Raw genomic sequence first — 25,255 nt, forward strand, 5'->3', positions numbered from 1 at the left:
GAGTTGGTTTGACAGATGCAAAGAATAGTAAAAGAGTAGGCAGCGGTACAGAAAACTAAAAGAGAAATAGCACCACTACAGCTCGGGGCCCTATGCTCGCTACGGCACATATTCACTTAGAGTAGTGAATCCCCTGAGGACATTAATAGCTGCACATAATTTCAAGTTTGTGACTTAATGACAACTTTGACGGAAGTGCGTACATAAATTGATCTAACCATGCACATGGATGTATGTCATTCTTAGAGTTGCGGAAGATCTTAAATTTCCGGACAGTCAAAAAGTGTTTGTAATCAAAGTTTTCGCCTCGTGGCGACAAAGACCTACCGCGTCTGTCCCAGTCCGAATGTCGATTATTGTAAAGTTCGCGCGCCTGGCGCTCTCTTGTTGCATCTCGTAAATGAAATAAATTATTTTCTTCAAAGCCTTCCGCTAAACTAACACTTGTCAATTTATCTGAGATCTCCTCAACTCTTTCCAATGAGTCACTTAATTGTCCTTTCTGTTTATTTACGTCATCCGTAAGTGTCGCGACTCGGGTTTCGGTATTGTCACATTTAGTAGTTAAGTGTTCACACTGTTGCGTTAAGTTATTTATTCTGTCATTTGGTACGTATTCCTCGATTCTTTCAAATATTTCTTCCTTATCGTGTGCACGTTGTAAATTTAACTCTGAAAATTTCTGTACTATCACGCGATCTCTTTCTTCCTGTTCCCTGCCCTGTTCCTCTTGTCTAATTTCTGTTGAAATTAAGCTATTATTGTGAGCCTTCAAAATCGGTTGTACTTCTTCTCTAATTTCTTTATTTGATTCGTCATTCGTGTACTTGAAAAATGTCCCTGTTCGTGAGCCTAACTGAGTTTCCATTGTTCCCCTATCAGTTTCTAATTCAGATCGTAACTGTGATCCCACTGCTTTCATCTCGGTTTTAGTCGTTCCTATTTCCTTTTCAATTGTTCCTATTTTTAAACAAAACCGTGTTGTCATTGCTTTCATCTCAGTTCTAAATGTTTTTATCTCTGTTTTAATTGATCCTATTTGTGTTTCCATATCTGTTTTTAATTCAGATCGTAACTGTGATCCCATATTTAATATAGCACTCATCAACTGCTCCATAGTAACTGTTTCAAAATTCTTTTCACCCCTCACATTTCCCACAAAACCAGCTTCCTTCTGCATGGCTGTAAAGCTATCTGTGTTCGATACTATTCCAGAATCTTCTATCGTTACTCTCGTATTCTGTGAATTTTCTGATTGAGAAAAATTTTGAAATGGTTCCGGACTATTTTCCCGACTTATCACATTGTTTTCCACCTCATTATCCACCATACTGTTTTCCTGTATTGGCGAGTTCGCCATGTGAACAATTTCGTCATTCTCACTATTCATCATTTTTGCCTTTTTCATTGATCGCGTAATCATTTACAAAATATACGAAAGATTCGTCACTGTACGAAAATTACACACAATGTCTCTTTATCTCCAACAATACTATTCACATGAAATGTCTCCCTCAGACACGATCAATCGAACAATTGAAATAATTGCACTAATTTGTCAAACGCGTATACAAGGCAATAATTTAAATTCTGAGAAAAAAATATCATTAGAAGAATGCCAATTACCAAATCTACACATGCAATATAACCTACAATTACTAAACTACAAATTACTACAACAATACTACAGTCTACAATTTTCACAATCAGAAGAATCCAAGGGACGATCCTGGCAGGGTCGCCACGTGCATGGGGGCTCAATTAAATTTATGATTGAAAATGATTTTTTTAGTTTTAGTATGTCCGATTACGCAGTGTCTCTTAATCGGTTGGCCCTGACTAGTATTTTTACGCTATCTGACTGCAACAAACAATGTAAGAAAATTTTCGTAAACACAGTTAATTAATTAAGTCCCCAGCAACTATAAAACCTACAAAATCCAAGCACAAATGTAACTGTTCTGTATGTGGGAGTGTGACTCAACGTCCACATCTGGCACGGTTCTTTCCAACAAGACAAGAATTTTTTAAATACCAACTATACTGAGGTGACAAAAGAAAATTAGAAAAACTATAATTACGCAAGAAAACCAGAATTACACTCTAATGCAAGAACACAAGCCAGATGCTTTGTTGACTGAACCTGTAGTGACGCATTATTTCAGACACACAATTAATAAAAGAACATTGTAATTTTTACCTTCATATATATTGACGAAATGCACTCATTACAATAACATCTGCTATCTCTCCCATCAAATAACTGCATAAAACATGGAACAACTCTCTTTACTACCACATCTCACTCCGACTTCACGACAAGCAGTGCCCACTAGCACATCTCGGTACGACTGACTACAACGAGCTCTCAACAAGCACTGACTGCTACGATCTCATAACAAGCACTGACTGCCACGAACTCTTAACACACACTGACTTCTACGATCTCATGACAAGCACTGACTGCTACGAACTCTCGACAACCACTGTCCTCTACGAGCTCTCTACTAGCACTGACTTCTACGATCTCTTAACACGCACTGTGGAGGCGGCTTAATAGTACTCTTTGGCGCACTCTCTGGCGCAGTGGCACAGTGTAGCCACCTTTCAGTGTTCCATGGGCATTAGGAGGCCCTGAACGTTACAGTTAACTATCAGTTTCGCGTCGGATTCGAAAATCTAGACTCACAGGAGAACGACCATAAGGTGCCCGATGCAGCAATAGACCCTTGGAGACAAGTCGGCTGGAGGACGATGTATTGAATTTCGACGCAATTTGAGAGTTCCATCGTCATTAGGAGGCCCTGAACGTTACAATTCACTATCATTTTTGCGTCGGATTCGAAAATCTAGACTCACAGGAGAAGGATCATATTGTGCGCGAGACTGCAATATCCCCTTGGATACAAGTCGACTGGAGCTCGATGCATTGACTCTCGACGCAATTTGAGTGTTCCATCGTCTTTAGGAGTCCCTGAACGTTACAATTAACTATCATTTATGCGTCGGATTCGAAAATCTAGTCTCACAGGAGAACGACCATAAGGTGCCCGAGGCAGCAGTATCCCCTTGGAGACAAATCGGCTGGAGGCCGATGTATTGAATCTCGACGCAATTTGAGTGTTCCATCGGCATTAGGAGGCCCTGAATGTTACAATTAACGATCAGTTTCGCGTCGGATTCGAAAATCTAGACTGACAGGAGACGGACCACATGGAGCCCGAGGCAGCAATATCCCCTTGTAGACAAGTCGGCTGGAGGAAGATGTATTGACTCTCGACGCAATTTGAGTGTTCCATCGTCATTAAGAGGCCCTGAGCATTACATTTAACTATCAGTTTTGCGTCGGATTCTAAAATATTGACTAACAGGAGAACGACCATAAGGTGCCCGAGGCAGCAACAGACCCTTGGAGACAAGTCGGCTGGAGGCCGATGTATTGAATCTCGACGCAATTTGAGTGTTCCATCGTCATTAGGGGGCCCTGAATGTTACAATTAACTATCATTTTTGCGTCGGATTCGATAATCTAACCTCACCGGAGAACGACGATAAGGTGCCCGAGGCAGCAATAGACCCTTGGAGACAATTCGGCTGGAGGCCGATGTATTGAATCTCGACGCAATTAGAGTGTTCCATCGCCAATAGCAAGCCCTGAACGTTACAATTAACTATGAGTTTTGCGTCGGATTCGAAAACGTAGAATCACCAGAGACGGACCATGTGGTGCCCGATGCAGCGATATCCCCTTGGAGACAAGTCTGCTGGAGGCCGATGTATTGAATCTCGACGCAATTTGAGTGTTCCATCGTCATTAGAAGGCCCTGAACATTACAATTAACTATCATTTTTGCGTCGGATTCGAAAAGTTAGACTCACAGGAGGACGACCATAAGGTGCCCGAGGCAGCAACAGACCCTTGGAGACAAGTCGGCTGGAGGCCAATGTATTGAATCTCGACGCAATTTGAGTGTTCCATCGGCATTAGGAGGCCCTGAACGTTACAGTTAACTCTCATTTTATCGTCGGATTCGAAAATCTACTAACAGGAGAAGGATCATATGGTGCACGAGACTGCTATATCCCCTTGGATACAAGTCGACTGGAGGTCGATGTATTGACTCTCGACGCATTTTGAGTGTTGTATCGTCATTACAAGGCCCTCAACGTTACAATTAACTATCATTTTTGCGTCGGATTCGAAAATCTAGACTCACAGGAGAACGAACATATGGTGCCCGAGGCGGCAACAGACCCTTGGAGACAAGTCGGCTGGAGGCCGATGTATTGAATCTCGACGCAATTTGAGAGTTTCATCGTCATTAGGAGGCTCTGAACGTTACAATTAACTATGAGTTTTGTGTCGGATTCGAAAATCTAGACTCACAGGAGAACGACAGTAAGGTGCCCGAGACAGCAAAAGACCCTTGGAGACAAGTCGGCTGGAGGCCGATGTATTGAATCTCGACGCAATTTGAGTCTTCTATCGTCATTAGGAGGCGCTGAACGTTACAATTCACTATCATTTTTGCGTCGGATTCGAAAATCTAGACTCACAGGAGAAGGATCATATTGTGCCCGAGACAGCAATATCCCCATGGAGACAAGTCGGCTGGAGGCCGATGTATTGAATCTCGACGCAATTTGAGTGTTCCATCGTCATTAGGAGGCCCAGAACCTTACAATTAACTATCAGTTTTGCGTCGGATTCGAAAATCTAGACTCACAGGAGACGTACCACATGGAGCCGGAGGCAGCAATATCCCCTTGTAGACAAGTCGGCTGGAGGAAGATGTATTGACTCTCGACGCAATTTGAGTGTTCCATCGTCATTAAGAGGCCCTGAGCATTACATTTAACTATCAGTTTTGCGTCGGATTCTAAAATGTTGACTCACAGGGGTACGACCATACGGTGCCCGAGGCAGCAATATCCGCATGGAGACAAGTCGGCTGGAGGCCGATGTATTGAATCTCGACGCAATTTGAGTGGTCCATCGGCATTAGGAGGCCCCGAACGTTACAGTTAACTATCATTTTAGCTTCGGATTCAAAAATCTACTAACAGGAGAACGACAATAAGGTGCCCGAGGCAGCAATAGACTCTTGGAGACAAGTCGGCTGGAGAACGATGTATTGAATCTCGACGCAATTAGAGAGTTCCATCGTCATTAGGAGGCCCTGAACGTTACAATTAACAATCAGTTTCGCGTCGGATTCGAAAATCTAGACTCACATGAGAGCGAATATAAGAGGCCTGAGGCAGTAATACCCCGCATGGAGACAAGTCGTCTGGAGGACGTTGTATTAAATCTCGACGCAATTTGAGTGTTCCATCGTCTTTAGGAGTCCCTGAACGTTACAATTAACTATCATTTATGCGTCGGATTCGAAAATCTAGACTCACAGGAGAACGACCATAAGGTGCCCGAGGCAGGAATAGACCCTTGGAGACAAGTTGCTGGAAACCGATGTATTGATTCTTGACGCAATTTGAGTGTTCCATCGTCATTACAAGGCCCTGAACGTTACAATTAACTATCATTTTTGCGTCGGATACGAAAATCTAGACTCACAGGAGAACGTCCATAAGGTGCCCGAGGCAGCAATGAACCCTTGGAGACAATTCGGCTGGAGGCCGTGTATTGAATCTCGACGCAATTTGAGTGTTCCATCGGCATTAGGAGGACCTGAACGTTACAATTAACTATCATTTTTGCGTCGGATTCGAAAATCTAGACTTACAAGAGAACGACCATAGGGTGCCCGAGGCAGCAATAGACCCTTGGAGAGAAGTCGGCTGGAGGGGGATGTATTGAATCTCGACGCAATTTGAGAGTTCCATCGGCATTAGGAGGCCCTGAACGTTACAGTTAACTATCAGTTTCGCGTCGGATTCGAAAATCTAGACTCACAGGAGAACGACCATAAGGTGCCCGAGGCAGCAATAGACCCTTGGAGACAAGTCGGCTGGAGGACGATGTATTGAATTTCGACGCAATTTGAGAGATCCATCGTCATTAGGAGGTCCTGAACGGTACAATTCACTATCATTTTTGCGTCGGATTCGAAAATCTAGACTCACAGGAGAAGGATCATATTGTGCCCGAGACTGCAATATCCCCTTGGATACAAGTCGACTATAGCTCGATGTATTGACTCTCGACGCAATTTGAGTGTTCCATCGTCTTTAGGAGTCCCTGAACGTTACAATTAACTATCATTTATGTGTCGGATTCGAAAATCTAGTCTCACAGGAGAACGACCATAAGGTGCCCGAGGCAGCAGTATCCCCTTGGAGACAAATCGGCTGGAGGCCGATGTATTGAATCTCGACGCAATTTGAGTGTTCCATCGGCATTAGGAGGCCCTGAATGTTACAATTAACTATCAGTTTCGCGTCGGATTCGAAAATCTAGACTCACAGGAGACGGACCACATGGAGCCCGAGGCAGCAATATCCCCTTGTAGACAAGTCGGCTGGAGGAAGAAGTATTGACTCTCGACGCAATTTGAGTGTTCCATCGTCATTAAGAGGCCCTGAGCATTACATTTAACTATCAGTTTTGCGTCGGATTCTAAAATGTTGACTAACAGGAGAACGACCATAAGGTGCCCGAGGCAGCAACAGACCCTTGGAGACAAGTCGGCTGGAGGCCGATGTATTGAATCTCGACGCAATTTGAGTGTTCCATCGTCATTACAAGGCCCTGAACGTTACAATTAACTATGAGTTTTGCGTCGGATTCAAAATCTAGACTCACAGGAGAAGTTCATTTGGTGCTCGAGACAGCAATATACCCCTTGGAGACAAATCGACTGGAGGCCGATGTATTGAATATCGACGCAATTTGAGTGTTCCTTCGTCATTAGGAAGCCCTAAACGTTACAATTAACTATCATTTTTGCGTCGGATTCGATAATCTAAACTCACAGGAGAACGACCATAAGGTGCCCGAGGCAGCAACAGACCCTTGGAGACAAGTCGGCTGGAGGCCGATGTATTGAATCTCGACGCAATTTGAGTGTTCCATCGTCATTAGGAGGCCCTGAATGTTACAATTAACTATCATTTTTGCGTCGGATTCGATAATCTAAACTCACAGGAGAACGACCATAAGGTGCCCGAGGCAGCAATAGACCCTTGGAGACAATTCGGCTGGAGGCCGATGTATTGAATCTCGACGCAATTAGAGTGTTCCATCGGCCATAGGAGGCCCTGAACGTTACAGTTAACTATCATTTTAGCGTCGGATTCGAAAATCTACTAACAGGAGATGGATCATATGGTGCACGAGACTGCAATATCCCCTTGGATACAAGTCGGCTGGAGGCCGATGTATTGAATCTCGACGCAATTTGAGCGTTCCATCGTCATTAGGAGGCCCCAAACCTTACTATTAACTATCAGTTTCGCGTCGGATTCGATAATCTACTCACAGGAGAAGTTCATACGGTGCTCGAGACCGCAATATACCCCTTGGAGACAAATCGACTGGAGGCCGATGTATTGAATCTCGACGCAATTTGAGTGTTCCATCGGCATTAGGAGGCCCTGAATGTTACAATTAACTATCAGTTTCGCGTCGGATTCGAAAATCTAGACTCACAGGAGACGGACCACATGGAGCCCGAGGCAGCAATATCCCCTTGTAGACAAGTCGGCTGGAGGAAGATGTATTGACTCTCGACGCAATTTGAGTGTTCCATCGTCATTAAGAGGCCCTGAGCATTACATTTAACTATCAGTTTTGCGTCGGATTCTAAAATGTTGACTAACAGGAGAACGACCATAAGGTGCCCGAGGCAGCAACAGACCCTTGGAGACAAGTCGGCTGGAGGCCGATGTATTGAATCTCGACGCAATTTGAGTGTTCCATCGTCATTACAAGGCCCTGAACGTTACAATTAACTATGAGTTTTGCGTCGGATTCAAAATCTAGACTCACAGGAGAAGTTCATTTGGTGCTCGAGACAGCAATATACCCCTTGGAGACAAATCGACTGGAGGCCGATGTATTGAATATCGACGCAATTTGAGTGTTCCTTCGTCATTAGGAAGCCCTAAACGTTACAATTAACTATCATTTTTGCGTCGGATTCGATAATCTAAACTCACAGGAGAACGACCATAAGGTGCCCGAGGCAGCAACAGACCCTTGGAGACAAGTCGGCTGGAGGCCGATGTATTGAATCTCGACGCAATTTGAGTGTTCCATCGTCATTAGGAGGCCCTGAATGTTACAATTAACTATCATTTTTGCGTCGGATTCGATAATCTAAACTCACAGGAGAACGACCATAAGGTGCCCGAGGCAGCAATAGACCCTTGGAGACAATTCGGTTGGAGGCCGATGTATTGAATCTCGACGCAATTAGAGTGTTCCATCGGCCATAGGAGGCCCTGAACGTTACAGTTAACTATCATTTTAGCGTCGGATTCGAAAATCTACTAACAGGAGATGGATCATATGGTGCACGAGACTGCAATATCCCCTTGGATACAAGTCGGCTGGAGGCCAATGTATTGAATCTCGACGCAATTTGAGCGATCCATCGTCATTAGGAGGCCCCAAACCTTACTATTAACTATCAGTTTCGCGTCGGATTCGATAATCTACTCACAGGAGAAGTTCATACGGTGCTCGAGACCGCAATATACCCCTTGGAGACAAATCGACTGGAGGCCGATGTATTGAATCTCGACGCAATTTGAGTGTTCCATCGGCATTAGGAGGCCCTGAATGTTACAATTAACTATCAGTTTCGCGTCGGATTCGAAAATCTAGACTCACAGGAGACGGACCACATGGAGCCCGAGGCAGCAATATCCCCTTGTAGACAAGTCGGCTGGAGGAAGATGTATTGACTCTCGACGCAATTTGAGTGTTCCATCGTCATTAAGAGGCCCTGAGCATTACATTTAACTATCAGTTTTGCGTCGGATTCTAAAATGTTGACTAACAGGAGAACGACCATAAGGTGCCCGAGGCAGCAACAGACCCTTGGAGACAAGTCGGCTGGAGGCCGATGTATTGAATCTCGACGCAATTTGAGTGTTCCATCGTCATTACAAGGCCCTGAACGTTACAATTAACTATGAGTTTTGCGTCGGATTCAAAATCTAGACTCACAGGAGAAGTTCATTTGGTGCTCGAGACAGCAATATACCCCTTGGAGACAAATCGACTGGAGGCCGATGTATTGAATATCGACGCAATTTGAGTGTTCCTTCGTCATTAGGAAGCCCTAAACGTTACAATTAACTATCATTTTTGCGTCGGATTCGATAATCTAAACTCACAGGAGAACGACCATAAGGTGCCCGAGGCAGCAACAGACCCTTGGAGACAAGTCGGCTGGAGGCCGATGTATTGAATCTCGACGCAATTTGAGTGTTCCATCGTCATTAGGAGGCCCTGAATGTTACAATTAACTATCATTTTTGCGTCGGATTCGATAATCTAAACTCACAGGAGAACGACCATAAGGTGCCCGAGGCAGCAATAGACCCTTGGAGACAATTCGGCTGGAGGCCGATGTATTGAATCTCGACGCAATTAGAGTGTTCCATCGGCCATAGGAGGCCCTGAACGTTACAGTTAACTATCATTTTAGCGTCGGATTCGAAAATCTACTAACAGGAGATGGATCATATGGTGCACGAGACTGCAATATCCCCTTGGATACAAGTCGGCTGGAGGCCGATGTATTGAATCTCGACGCAATTTGAGCGTTCCATCGTCATTAGGAGGCCCCAAACCTTACTATTAACTATCAGTTTCGCGTCGGATTCGATAATCTACTCACAGGAGAAGTTCATACGGTGCTCGAGACCGCAATATACCCCTTGGAGACAAATCGACTGGAGGCCGATGTATTGAATATCGACGCAATTTGAGTGTTCCATCGTCATTAGGAGGCCCTATACGTTACAATTAACTATCATTTTTGCGTCGGATTCGATAATCTAAACTCACAGGAGAACGACCATAAGGTGCCCGAGGATGCAACAGACCCTTGCAGACAAGTCGGCTGGAGAACGATGTATTGAATCTCGACGCAATTTGAGTGTTCCATCGTCATTACAAGGCCCTGAACGTTACAATTAACTATCATTTATGCGTCGGATTCGAAAATCTAGACTCACAGGAGAACGACCATAAGGTGCCCGAGGCAGCAATAGACCCTTGGAGACAATTCGGCTGGAGGCCGATGTATTGAATCTCGACGCAATTTGAGTGTTACATCGGCATTAGGAAGCCCTGAACGTTACAGTTAATTATCAGTCTCGCGTCGGATTCGAAAATCTAGACTCACAGGAGAACGACAATAAGGTGCCCGACGCAGCACCAGACCCTTGGAGGCAAGTCGGCTGGAGGCCGATGTATTGAATCTCGACGCAATTTGAGTGTTCCATCGTCATTAGGAGGCCCTGAACGTTACAGTTAACTATCATTTTAGCGTCGGATTCGAAAATCTACTAACAGGAGAACGACCATAAGGTGCCCGAGGCAGCAATAGACCCTTGGAGACAAGTCGGCTTGAGAACGATGTATTGAATCTCGACGCAATTTGAGAGTTATATCATCATCAGGAGGCGCTGAACGTTACTATTCACTATCATTTTTGCGTCGGATTCGAAAATCTAGACTTACAAGAGAACGACCATAAGGTGCCCGAGGCAGCAATAGACCCTTGGAGAGAAGTCGGCTGGAGGGGGATGTATTGAATCTCGACGCAATTTGAGTGTTCCATCGGCATTAGGAGGCCCTGAACGTTACAGTTAACTATCAGTTTCGCGTCGGATTCGAAAATCTAGACTCACAGGAGAACGACCATAAGGTGCCCGAGGCAGCAATAGACCCTTGGAGACAAGTCGGCTGTAGGACGATGTATTGATTTTCGACGCAATTTGAGAGTTCCATCGTCATTAGGAGGCCCTGAACGTTACAATTCACTATCATTTTTGCGTCGGATTCGAAAATCTAGACTCACAGGAGAAGGATCATATTGTGCCAGAGACTGCAATATCCCCTTGGATACAAGTCGACTGGAGCTCGATGTATTGACTCTCGACGCAATTTGAGTGTTCCATCGTCTTTAGGAGTCCCTAAACGTTACAATTAACTATCATTTATGCGTCGGATTCGAAAATCTAGTCTCACAGGAGAACGACCATAAGGTGCCCGAGGCAGCAGTATCCCCTTGGAGACAAATCGGCTGGAGGCCGATGTATTGAATCTCGACGCAATTTGAGTGTTCCATCGGCATTAGGAGGCCCTGAATGTTACAATTAACTATCAGTTTCGCGTCGGATTCGAAAATCTAGACTCACAGGAGACGGACCACATGGAGCCCGAGGCAGCAATATCCCCTTGTAGACAAGTCGGTTGGAGGAAGATGTATTGACTCTCGACGCAATTTGAGTGTTCCATCGTCATTAAGAGGCTCTGAGCATTACATTTAACTATCAGTTTCGCGTCGGATTCGAAAATCTAGACTCACAGGAGACGGACCACATGGAGCCCGAGGCAGCAATATCCCCTTGTAGACAAGTCGGTTGGAGGAAGATGTATTGAATCTCGACGCAATTTGAGTGTTCCATCGTCATTACAAGGCCCTGAACGTTACAATTATCTATGAGTTTTGCGTCGGATTCAAAATCTAGACTCACAGGAGAAGTTCATTTGGTGCTCGAGACAGCAATATACCCCTTGGAGACAAATCGACTGGAGGCCGATGTATTGAATATCGACGCAATTTGAGTGTTCCATCGTCATTAGGAGGCCCTAAACGTTACAATTAACTATCATTTTTGCGTCGGATTCGATAATCAAAACTCACAGGAGAACGACCATAAGGTGCCCGAGGCAGCAACAGACCCTTGGAGTCAAGTCGGCTGGAGGCCGATGTATTGAATCTCGACGCAATTTGAGTGTTCCATCGTCAATAGGAGGCCCTATACGTTACAATTAACTATCATTTTTGCGTCGGATTCGATAATCTAAACTCACAGGAGAAAGACCATAAGGTGCCCGAGGCAGCAACAGACGCTTGGAGACAAGTCGGCTGGAGGCCGATGTATTGAATCTCGACGCAACTTGAGTGTTCCATCGTCATTACAAGGCCCTGAACGTTACAATTAACTATCATTTTAACGTCGGATTCGAAAATCTACTCACAGGAGAAGTTCATACGGTGCTCGAGACAGCAATATACCCGTTGGAGACAAATCGAATGGAGGCCGATGTATTGAATATCGACGCAATTTGAGTGTTCCATCGTCATTAGGAGGCCCTAAACGTTACAATTAACTATCATTTTTGCGTCGGATTCGATAATCTAAACTCACAGGAGAACGACCATAAGGTCCCCAAGGCAGCAACAGACCCTTGGAGACAAGTCGGCTGGAGGCCGATGTATTGAATCTCGACGCAATTTGAGTGTTCCATCGTTATTACAAGGCCCTGAACGGTACAATTATCTATCATTTTTGCGTCGGATTCGAAAATCTAGACTCACAGGAGAACGACCATAAGGTGCCCGAGGCAGCAATAGACCCTTGGAGACAAGTCGGCTGGAGGTCGATGTATTGAATCTCGACGCAATTTGAGTGTTCCATCGTCGTTAGGAGGCCCTAAACGTTACAATTAACTATCATTCTTGCGTCGGATTCGATAATCTAAACTCACAGGAGAACGACCATAAGGTGCCCGAGGCAGCAACAGACCCTTGGAGACAAGTCGGCTGGAGGTCGATGTATTGAATCTCGACGCAATTTGAGTCTTCTATCGTCATTAAGAGGCCCTGAACGTTACAATTAACAATCATTTTAGCGTCGGATTCGATAATCTAAACTCACAGGAGAACGACCATAAGGTGCCCGAGGCAGCAACAGACCCTTGGAGACAAGTCGGCTGGAGGTCGATGTATTGAATCTCGACGCAATTTGAGTCTTCTATCGTCATTAAGAGGCCCTGAACGTTACAATTAACAATCATTTTAGCGTCCGATTCGATAATCTACTCACAGGAGAAGTTCATACGGTGCTCGAGACTGCAATATACCCCTTGGACACAAATCGACTGGAGGCCGATGTATTGAATATCGACGCAATTTGTGTGTTCCATCGTCATTAGGAGGCCCTAAACGTTATAATTAACTATCATTTTTGCGTCGGATTCGATAATCTAAACTCACAGGAGAACGACCATAAGGTGCCCGAGGCAGCAACAGACCCTTGGAGACAAGTCGGCTGGCGGCCGATGTATTGAATCTCGACGCAATTTGAGTGTTCCATCGTCATTACAAGGCCCTGTACGTTACAATTAACTATCATTTTAGCGTCGGATTCGAAAATCTACTCACAGGAGAAGTTCATACGGTGCTCGAGACAGCAATATACCCCTTGGAGACTAATCGACTGGAGGCCGATGTATTGAATATCGACGCAATTTGAGTGTTCCATCGTCATTAGGAGGCCCTAAACGTTACAATTAACTATCATTTTTGCGTCGGATTCGATAATCTAAACTCACAGGAGAACGACCATAAGGAGCCCGAGGCAGCAACAGACCCTTGGAGACAAGTCGGCTGGAAGCCGATGTATGGAATCTCGACGCTATTTGAGTGTTCCATCTCTAATAGGAGGCCCTTAACGTTACAATTAACTATCATTTTTGCGTCGGATTCGAAAATCTACTCACAGGAGAAGTTCATACGGTGCTCGAGACAGCAATATACGCCTTGGAAACAAATCGACTGGAGGCCGATGTATTGAATATCGACGCAATTTGAGTGTTCCATCGTCATTAGCAGGCCCTGAACGTTACAATTAACTATCATTTTTGCGTCGGATTCGAAAATCTAGACTTACAAGAGAACGACCATAAGGTGCCCGAGGCAGCATTAGACCCTTGGAGACAAGTCGGCTGGAGGACGATGTATTGAATCTCGACGCAATTTGAGTGTCCCATCGCCAATAGGAGGCCCTGAACGTTACAATTAACTATCATTTTTGCGTCGGATTCGAAAATCTACTCACAGGAGAAGTTCATACGGTGCTCGAGACAGCAATATACGCCTTGGAGACAAATCGACTGGAGGAAGATGTATTGAATCTCCACGCAATTTGAGTGTTCCATCGTCATTACAAGGCCCTAAACGTTACAATTAACTATCATTTTTGCGTCGGATTCGATAATCTAAACTCACAGGAGAACGACTATAAGGTGCCCGAGGCAGCAATAGACCCTTGGAGACAAGTCGGCTGGAGGCCGATGTATTGAATCTCGACGCAACTTGAGCGTTCCATCGTCATTAGGAGGCCCCAAACCTTACTATTAACTATCAGTTTCGCGTCGGATTCGATAATCTACTCACAGGAGAAGTTCATATGGTGCTCGAGACCGCAATATACCCCTTGGAGACAAATCGACTGGAGGCCGATGTATTGAATATCGACGCAATTTGAGTGTTCCATCGTCACTAGGAGGCCCTATACGTTACAATTAACTATCATTTTTGCGTCGGATTCGATAATCTAAACTCACAGGAGAACGACCATAAGGTGCCCGAGGCAGCAACAGACCCTTGCAGACAAGTCGGCTGGAGGCCGATGTATTGAATCTCGACGCAATTTGAGTGTTCCATCGTCATTACAAGGCCCTGAACGTTACAATTAACTATCATTTTTGCGTCGGATTCGAAAATCTAGACTCACAGGAGAACGACCATAAGGTGCCCGAGGCAGCAATAGACCCTTGGAGACAAGTCGGCTGGAGGTCGATGTATTGAATCTCGACGCAATTTGAGTGTTCCATCGTCATTAGGAGGCCCTAAACGTTACAATTAACTATCATTCTTGCGTCGGATTCGATAATCTAAACTCACAGGAGAACGACCATAAGGTGCCCGAGGCAGCAACAGACCCTTGGAGACAAGTCGGCTGGAGGCCGATGTATTGAATCTCTACGCAATTTGAGTGTTCCATCGTCATTACAAGGCCCTGAACGTTACAATTAACTATCATTTTAACGTCGGATTCGAAAATCTACTCACAGGAGAAGTTCATACGGTGCTCGAGACAGCAATATACCCGTTGGAGACAAATCGAATGGAGGCCGATGTATTGAATCTCGACGCAATTTGAGTGTCCCATCGCCAATAGGAGGCCCTGAACGTTACAATTAACTATAATTTTTGCGTCGGATTCGAAAATCTACTCACAGGAGAAGTTCATACGGTGCTCGAGACAGCAATATACGCCTTGGAGACAAATCGACTGGAGGCCGATGTATTGAATCTCGACGCAATTTGAGTGTTCCATCGTCATTACAAGGCCCTAAACGTTACAATTAACTATCATTTTTGCGTCGGATTCGATAATCTAAACTCACAGGAGAACGACTATAAGGTGCCCGAGGCAGCAATAGACCCTTGGAGACAAGGCGGCTGGAGGCCGATGTATTGAATCTCGACGCAATTTGAGTGTTCCATCGTCATTAGGAGGCCTTAACATTACATTTAACTATCATTTTTGCGTCGGATTCGATAATCTAAACTCACAGGAGAACGACCATAAGGTGCCCGAGGCAGCAACAGACCCTTGGAGACAAGTCGGCTGGAGGCCGATGTATTGAATCTCGACGCAATTTGAGTGTTCCATCGTCATTACAAGGCCCTAAACGTTACAACTAACTATCATTTTTGCGTCGGATTCGATAATCTAAACTCACAGGAGAACGACTATAAGGTGCCCGAGGCAGCAATAGACCCTTGGAGACAAGTCGGCTGGAGGCCGATGTATTGAATCTCGACGCAATTTGAGTGTTCCATCGGCATTAGGAGGCCCTGAACGTTACAATTAACTATCATTTTTGCGTCGGATTCGCTAATCTAAACTCACAGGAGAACGACCATAAGGTGCACGAGGCAGCAACGGACCCTTGGAGACAAGTCGACTGGAGGCCGATGTATTGAATCTCGACGCAATTTGAGTGTTCCATCGGCATTAGGAGGCCCTGAACCTTACAGTTAACTATCATTTTAGCGTCGCATTCGAAAATCTACACACAGGAGAAGTTCATACGGTGCTCGAGACAGCAATATACCCCTTAAAGACAAATCGACTGGAGGCCGATGTATTGAATATCGACGCAATTTGAGTGTTCCATCGTCATTAGGTCGCCCTGAACGTTACAATTAACTATCATTTTTGCGTCGGATTCGAAAATCTAGACTTACAGGAGAACGACCATAAGGTGCCCGAGGCAGCAATAGACCCTTGGAGACAAGTCGACTGGAGGTCGATGTATTGAATCTCGACGCAATTTGAGTGTTCCATCGCCAATAGGAGGCCCTGAACTTTACAATTAACTATGAGTTTTGCGTCGGATTCGAAAACGTAGAATCACCGGAGACGGACCATGTGGTGCCCGAGGCAGCGATATCCCCTTGGAGACAAGTCGGCTGGAGGCCGATGTATTGAATCTCGACGCAATTTGAGTGTTCCATCGTCATTAGGAGGCCCTGAACGTTACAGTTAACTATCATTTTAGCGTCGGATTCGAAAATCTACTAGCAGGAGAAGGATGATATGGTGCACGAGACGGCAATATCCCCTTGGATAAAAGTCGGCTGGAGGACGATGTATTGAATCTCGACGCAATTTGAGAGTTCCATCGTCATTAGGAGGCCCTGAACGTTACAATTAACTATCATTTTTGCGTCGGATTCGAAAATCTAGACTTACAAGAGAACGACCATAAGGTGCCCGAGGCAGCAATAGACCCTTGGAGACAAGTCGGCTGGAGGACGATGTATTGGATCGCGACGCAATTTGAGTGTTCCATCGTCATTACAAGGCCCTAAACGTTACAATTAACTATCATTTTTGCGTTGGATTCGATAATCTAAACTCACAGGAGAACGACCATAAGGTGCCCGAGGCAGCAATAGACCCTTGGAGACAAGTCGGCTAGAGGTCGATGTATTGACTCTCGACGCAATTTGAGTGTTCCATCGTCTTTAGGAGTCCCTGAACGTTACAATTAACTGTCGTTTATGCGTCGGATTCGAAAACTAGACTCACTGGAGAACGACCATCAGGTGCCCGAGGCAGCAATAGACCCTTGGAGACAAGTCGGCTGGAAACCGATGTATTGATTCTTGACGCAATTTGAGTGTTCCATCGTCATTAGGAGGCCCTGAACGTTACAATTAACTATCATTTTTGCGTCGGATTCGAAAATCTAAACTCACAGGAGAACGACCATAAGGTGCCCGAGGCAGCAATAGACCCTTGGAGACAAGTCGGCTGGAGGTCGATGTATTGAATCTCAACGCAATAAGAGTCTTCTATCGTCATTAGGAGGCCCTGAACGTTACAATAAACAATCATTTTAGCGTCGGATTCGAAAATCTACTCACAGGAGAAGTTCATACGGTGCTCGAGACAGCAATATACCCCTTGGACACAAATCGACTGGAGGCCGATGTATTGAATATCGACGCAATTAGTGTGTTCCATCGTCATTAGGAGGCCCTAAACGTTATAGTTAACTATCGTTTTTGCGTCGGATTCGATAATCTAAACTCACAGGAGAACGACCATATGGTGCCCGAGGCAGCAACAGACCCTTGGAGACAAGTCGGCTGGAGGCCGATGTATTGAATCTCGACGCAATTTGAGTGTTCCACCGCCAATCGGAGGCCCTGAACGTTACAATTAACTAACATTTTTGCGTCGGATTCGAAAATCTAGACTTACAAGAGAACGACCATAAGGTGCCCGAGGCAGCATTAGACCCTTGGTGACAAGTCGGCTGGAGTACGATGTATTGAATCTCGACGCAATTTGAGTGTCCCATCGTCATTACAAGGCCCTAAACGTTACAATTAACTATCATTTTTGCGTCGGATTCGATAATCTAAACTCACAGGAGAACGACCATAAGGTACCCGAGGCAGCAACAGACCCTTGGAGACAAGTCGGCTGGAGGCCGATGTATTGAATCTCGACGCAATTTGAGTGTTCCATCGTCATTAGGAGGCCCTAAACGTTACAATTAACTATCATTTTTGCGTCGTATTCGATAAGCTAAACTCACAGGAGAACGACCATAAGGTGCCCGAGGCAGCAACAGACCCTTGGAGACAAGTCGGCTGGAGGCCGATGTATTGAATCTCGACGCAATTTGAGTGTTCCATCGTCATTACAAGGCCCTGAACGTTACAATTAACTATCATTTTAGCGTCGGATTCGAAAATCTACTCACAGGAGAAGTTCATACGGTGCTGGAGACAGCAATATACCCCTTGGAGACAAATCGACTGGAGGCCGATGTATTGAATATCGACGCAATTTGAGTGTTCCATCGTCATTAGGAGGCTCTAAACGTTACAATTAACTATCATTTTTGCGTCGGATTCGATAATCTAAACTCACAGGAGAACGACCATAAGGTGCCCGAGGCAGCAACAGACCCTTGGAGACAAGTCGGCTGAAGGCCGATGTATTGAATCTCGACGCAATTTGAGTGTTCCATCGCCAATAGGAGGCCCTGAACGTTACAATTAACTATCATTTTTGCGTCGGATTCGAAAATCTAGACTTACAAGAGAACGACCATAGGGTGCCCGAGGCAGCATTAGCCCCTTGGAGACAAGTCGGCTGGAGGACGATGTATTGAATCTCGACGCAATTTGAGTGTCCTATCGTCATTACAAGGCCCTAAACGTTACAATTAACTATCATTTTTGCGTCGGATTCAATAATCTAAACTCACAGGTGAACGACCATAAGGTGCCCGAGGCATCAACAGACCCTTGGAGACAAGTCGGCTGGAGGCCGATGTATTGAATCTCGACGCAATTTGAGTGTTCCATCGTCATTAGGAGGCCCTAAACGTTACAATTAACTATCATTTTTGCGTCGGATTCGATAATCTAAACTCACAGGAGAACGACCATAAGGTGCCCGAGGCAGCAACAGACCCTTGGAGACAAGTCGGCTGGAGGCCGATGTATTGATTCTTGACGCAATTTGAGTGTTCCATCGTCATTAGGAGGCCCTGAACGTTACAATTAACTATCATTTTTGCGTCGGATTCGAAAATCTAGACTCACTGGAGAACGACCATAAGGTGTCCGAGGCAGCAATAGACCCTTGGAGACAAGTCGGCTGGAAACCGATGTATTGATTCTTGACGCAATTTGAGTGTTCCTTCATCATTAGGAGGCCCTCAACGTTACAATTAACAATCATTTTAACGTCGGATTCGAAAATCTACTCACAGGAGAAGTTCATACGGTGCTCGAGAGAGCAATATACCCCTTGGAGACAAATCGACTGGAGGCCGATGTGTTGAATATCGACGCAATTTGAGTGTTCCATCGTCATTAGGTCCCCCTGAACGTTATAATTAACAATCATTTTAGCGTCGGATTCGAAAATCTACTCACAGGAGAAGTTCATACGGTGCTCGAGACAGCAATATACCCCTTGGAGACAAATCGACTGGAGGCCGATGTATTGAATATCGACGCAATTTAAGTGTTCCATCGTCATTAGGTCGCCCTGAACGTTATAATGAACTATCCTTTTTGCGTCGGATTCGAAAATCTAGACTTACAAGCGAACGACCATAAGGTGCCCGAGGCAGCAATAGACCCTTGGAGACAAGTCGGCTGGAGGACGATGTATTGGATCGCGACGCAATTTGAGTGTTCCATCGTCATTACAAGGCCCTAAACGTTACAATTAACTATCAATTTTGCGTTGGATTCGATAATCTAAACTCACAGGAGAACGACCATAAGGTGCCCGAGGCAGCAATAGACCCTTGGAGACAAGTCGGCTGGAAACCGATGTATTGATTCTTGACTCCATTTGAGTGTTCCATCGTCATTAGGAGGCCCTGAACGTTACAATTAACTATCATTTTTGCGTCGGATTCGAAAACCTAAACTCACAGGAGAACGACCATAAGGTGCCCGAGGCAGCAATAGACCCTTGGAGACAAGTCGGCTGGAGGTCGATGTATTGAATCTCGACGCAATTTGAGTCTTCTATCGTCATTAGGAGGCCCTAAACGTTACAATTAACAATCATTTTAGCGTCGGATTCGAAAATCTACTCACAGGAGAAGTTCATACCGTGCTCGAGACAGCAATATACCCCTTGGACACAAATCGACTGGAGGCCGATGTATTGAATATCGACGCAATTTGTGTGTTCCATCGTCATTAGGAGGCCCTAAACGTTATACTTAACTATCATTTTTGCGTCGGATTCGATAATCTAAACTCACAGGAGAACGACCATAAGGTGCCCGAGGCAGCAACAGACCCTTGTAGACAAGTCGGCTGGAGGCCGATGTATTGAATCTCGACGCAATTTGAGTGTTCCATCGCCAATCGGAGGCCCTAAACGTTACAATTAACTATCATTTTTGCGTCAGATTCGATAATCTAAACTCACAGGAGAACGACCATAAGGTGCCCGAGGCAGCAACAGACCCTTGGAGACAAGTCGGCTGGAGGCCGATGTATTGAATCTCGACGGAATTTGAGTATTCCATCGTCATTACAAGGCCCTGAACGTTACAATTAACTATCATTTTAGCGTCGGATTCGAAAATCTACTCACAGGAGAAGTTCATACGGTGCTCGAGACAGCAATGTACCCCTTGGAGACAAATCGACAGGAGGCCGATGTATTGAATATCGACGCAATTTGAGTGTTCCATCGTCATTAGGAGGCCCTAAACGTTACAATTAACTATCATTTTTGCGTCGGATTCGAAAATCTAAACTCACAGGAGAACGACCATAAGGTGCCCGAGGCAGCAACAGACCCTTGGAGACAAGTCGGCTGGAGGCCGAAGTATTGAATCTCGACGCAATTTGAGTGTTCCATCGCCAATAGGAGGCCCTGAACGTTACAATTAACTATCATTTCTGCGTCGGATTCGAAAATCTAGACTTACAAGAGAACGACCATAAGGTGCCCGAGGCAGCATTAGACCCTTGGAGACAAGTCGGCTGGAGGCCGATGTATTGAATCTCGACGCAATTTGAGTGTTCCATCGTCATTAGGAGGCCCTAAACGTTACAATTAACTATCATTTTAGCGTCGGATTCGATAATCTAAACTCACAGGAGAACGACCATAAGGTGCCCGAGGCAGCAACAGACCCTTGGAGACAAGTCGGCTGGAGGCCGATGTATTGATTCTTGACGCAATTTGAGTGTTCCATCGTCATTAGGAGGCCCTGAACGTTACAATTAACTATCATTTTTGCGTCGGATTCGAAAATCTAGACTCACTGGAGAACGACCATAAGGTGTCCGAGGCAGCAATAGACCCTTGGAGACAAGTCAGCTGGATACCGATGAATTGATTCTTGACTCAATTTGAGTGTTCCATCATCATTAGGAGGCCCTGAACGTTACAATTAACAATCATTTTAGCGTCGGATTCGAAAATCTACTCACAGGAGAAGTTCATACGGTGCTCGAGACAGCAATTTACCACTTGGAGACAAATCGACTGGAGGCCGATGTGTTGAATATCGACGCAATTTGAGTGTTCCACCGTCATTAGGTCCCCCTGAACGTTATAATTAACAATCATTTTAGCGTCGGATTCGAAAATCTACTCACTGGAGAAGTTCATACGGTGCTCGAGACAGCAATATACCCCTTGGAGACAAATCGACTGGAGGCCGATGTATTGAATATCGACGCAATGTAAGTGTTCCATCGTCATTAGGTCGCCCTGAACGTTATAATGAACTATCATTATTGTGTCGGATTCGAAAATCTAGACTTACAAGCGAACGACCATAAGGTGCCCGAGGCAGCAATAGACCCTTGGAGACAAGTCGGCTGGAAATCCAAGTATTGATTCTTGACGCAATTTGAGTCTTCTATCGTCATTAGGAGGCGCTGAACGTTACAATTCACTATCATTTTTGCGTCGGATTCGAAAATCTAGACTCACAGGAGACGGACCACAATGAGCCCGAGGCAGCAATATCCCCTTGGAGACAAGTCGGCTGGAAATCCAAGTATTGATTCTTGACGCAATTTGAGTCTTCTATCGTCATTAGGAGGCGCTGAACGTTACAATTAAATATCATTTTAGCGTCGGATTCGAAAATCTACTCACAGGAGAAGTTCATACGGTGCTCGAGACAGCAATATACCCCTTGGAGACAAATCGACTGGAGGCCGATGTATTGAATATCGACGCAATTTGAGTGTTCCATCGTCATTAGGTCGCCCTGAACGTTACAATTAACTATCATTTTTGCGTCGGATTCGAAAATCTAAACTCACAGGAGAACGACCATAAGGTGCCCGAGCAGCAATAGACCCTTGGAGACAAGTCGGCTGGAGGTCGATGTATTGAATCTCGACGCAATATGAGTCTTCTATCGTCATTAGGAGGCCCTGAACGTTACAATTAACAATCATTTTAGCGTCGGATTCGAAAACCTACTCACAGGAGAAGTTCATACCGTGCTCGAGACAGCAATATACCCCTTGGACACAAATCGACTGGAGGCCGATGTATAGAATATCGACGCAATTTGTGTGTTCCATCGTCATTAGGAGGCCCTAAACGTTAACTATCATTTTTGCGTCGGATTCGATAATCTAAACTCACAGGAGAACGACCATAAGGTGCCCGAGGCAGCAACAGACCCTTGGAGACAAGTCGGCTGGAGGCCGATGTATTGAATCTCGACGCAATTTGAGTGTTCCATCGTCATTACAAGGCCCTGAACGTTACAATTAACTATCATTTTTGCGTCGGATTCGAAAATCTAGACTTACAAGAGAACGACCATAAGGTGCCCGAGGCAGCATTAGACCCTTGGAGACAAGTCGGCTGGAGGACGATGTATTGAATCTCGACGCAATTTGAGTGTCCCATCGTCATTGCAAGGCCCTAAACGTTACAATTAACTATCATTTTTGCGTCGGATTCATTATCTAAACTCACAGGAGAACGACCATAAGGTGCCCGAGGCAGCAACAGACCCTTGGAGACAAGTCGGCTGGAGGCCGATGTATTGAATCTCGACGCAATTTGAGTGTTCCATCGTCATTAGGAGGCCCTAAACGTTACAATTAACTAACATTTTTGCGTCGGATTCGATAATCTAAACTCACAGGAGAACGACCATAAGGTGCCCGAGGCAGCAACAGACCCTTGGAGACAAGTCGGCTGGAGGCCGATGTATTGATTCTTGACGCAATTTGAGTATTCCATCGTCATTAGGAGGCCCTGAACGTTACAATTAACTATCATTTTTGCGTCGGATTCGAAAATCTAGACTCACTGGAGAACGACCATAAGGTGTCCGAGGCAGCAATAGACCCTTGGAGACAAGTCAGCTGGAAACCGATGTATTGATTCTTGACTCAATTTGAGTGTTCCATCATCATTAGGAGGCCCTGAACGTTACAATTAACAATCATTTTAGCGTCGGATTCGAAAATCTACTCACAGGAGAAGTTCATACGGTGCTCGAGACAGCAATTTACCACTTGGAGACAAATCGACTGGAGGCCGATGTGTTGAATATCGACGCAATTTGAGTGTTCCATCGTCATTAGGTCCCCCTGAACGTTATAATTAACAATCATTTTAGCGTCGGATTCGAAAATCTACTCACAGGAGAAGTTCATACGGTGCTCGAGACAGCAATATACCCCTTGGAGACAAATCGACTGGAGGCCGATGTATTGAATATCGACGCAATGTAAGTGTTCCATCGTCATTAGGTCGCCCTGAACGTTATAATGAACTATCATTTTTGTGTCGGATTCGAAAATCTAGACTTACAAGCTAACGACCATAAGGTGCCCGAGGCAGCAATAGACCCTTGGGGACAAGTCGGCTGGAAATCCAAGTATTGATTCTTGACGCAATTTGAGTCTTCTATCGTCATTAGGAGGCCCTAAACGTTACAATTAACTATCATTTTTGCGTCGGATTCGAAAATCTAGACTCACAGGAGACGGACCACATGGCGCCCGAGGCAGCAATATCCCTTTGGAGACTAGTCGGCTGGAGGCCGATGTATTGAATCTCGACGCAATTTGAGAGTTCCATCGTCATTAGGAGGCCCTAAACGTTACAATTAACTATCATTTTTGTGTCGGATTCGATAATCTAAACTCGCAGGAAAAGGACCATAAGGTGCCCGAGGCAGCAACAGACCCTTGGAGACAAGTCGGCTGGAGGCCGATGTATTGAATCTCGACGCAATTTGAGTGTTCCATCGTCATTACAAGGCCCTGAACGTTACAATTAAATATCATTTTAGCGTCGGATTCGAAAATCTACTCACAGGAGAAGTTCATACGGTGCTCGAGACAGCAATATACCCCTTGGAGACAAATCGACTGGAGGCCGATGTATTGAATATCGACGCAATTTGAGTGTTCCATCGTCATTAGGTCGCCCTGAACGTTACAATTAACTATCATTTTTGCGTCGCATTCGAAAATCTAAACTCACAGGAGAACGACCATAAGGTGCCCGAGGCAGCAATAGACCCTTGGAGACAAGTCGGCTGGAGGTCGATGTATTGAATCTCGACGCAATAAGAGTCTTCTATCGTCATTAGGAGGCCCTGAACGTTACAATTAACCATCATTTTAGCGTCGGATTCGAAAATCTACTCACAGGAGAAGTTCATACCGTGCTCGAGACAGCAATATACCCCTTGGACACAAATCGACTGGAGGCCGATGTATAGAATATCGACGCAATTTGTGTGTTCCATCGTCATTAGGAGGCCCTAAACGTTATAGTTAACTATCATTTTTGCGTCGGATTCGATAATCTAAACTCACAGGAGAACGACCATAAGGTGCCCGAGGCAGCAACAGACCCTTGGAGACAAGTCGGCTGGAGGCCGATGTATTGAATCTCGACGCAATTTGAGTGTTCCATCGTCATTACAAGGCCCTAAACGTTACAACTAACTATCATTTTTGCGTCGGATTCGATAATCTAAACTCACAGGAGAACGACTATAAGGTGCCCGAGGCAGCAATAGACCCTTGGAGACAAGTCGGCTGGAGGCCGATGTATTGAATCTCGACGCAATTTGAGCGTTCCATCGGCATTAGGAGGCCCTGAACGTTACAATTAACTATCATTTTTGCGTCGGATTCGCTAATCTAAACTCACAGGAGAACGACCATAAGGTGCACGAGGCAGCAACGGA

The sequence above is a fragment of the Schistocerca serialis genome, unplaced genomic scaffold (assembly GCF_023864345.2).
Source record: "Schistocerca serialis cubense isolate TAMUIC-IGC-003099 unplaced genomic scaffold, iqSchSeri2.2 HiC_scaffold_1393, whole genome shotgun sequence".
Classification (NCBI taxonomy): domain Eukaryota; kingdom Metazoa; phylum Arthropoda; class Insecta; order Orthoptera; family Acrididae; genus Schistocerca; species Schistocerca serialis.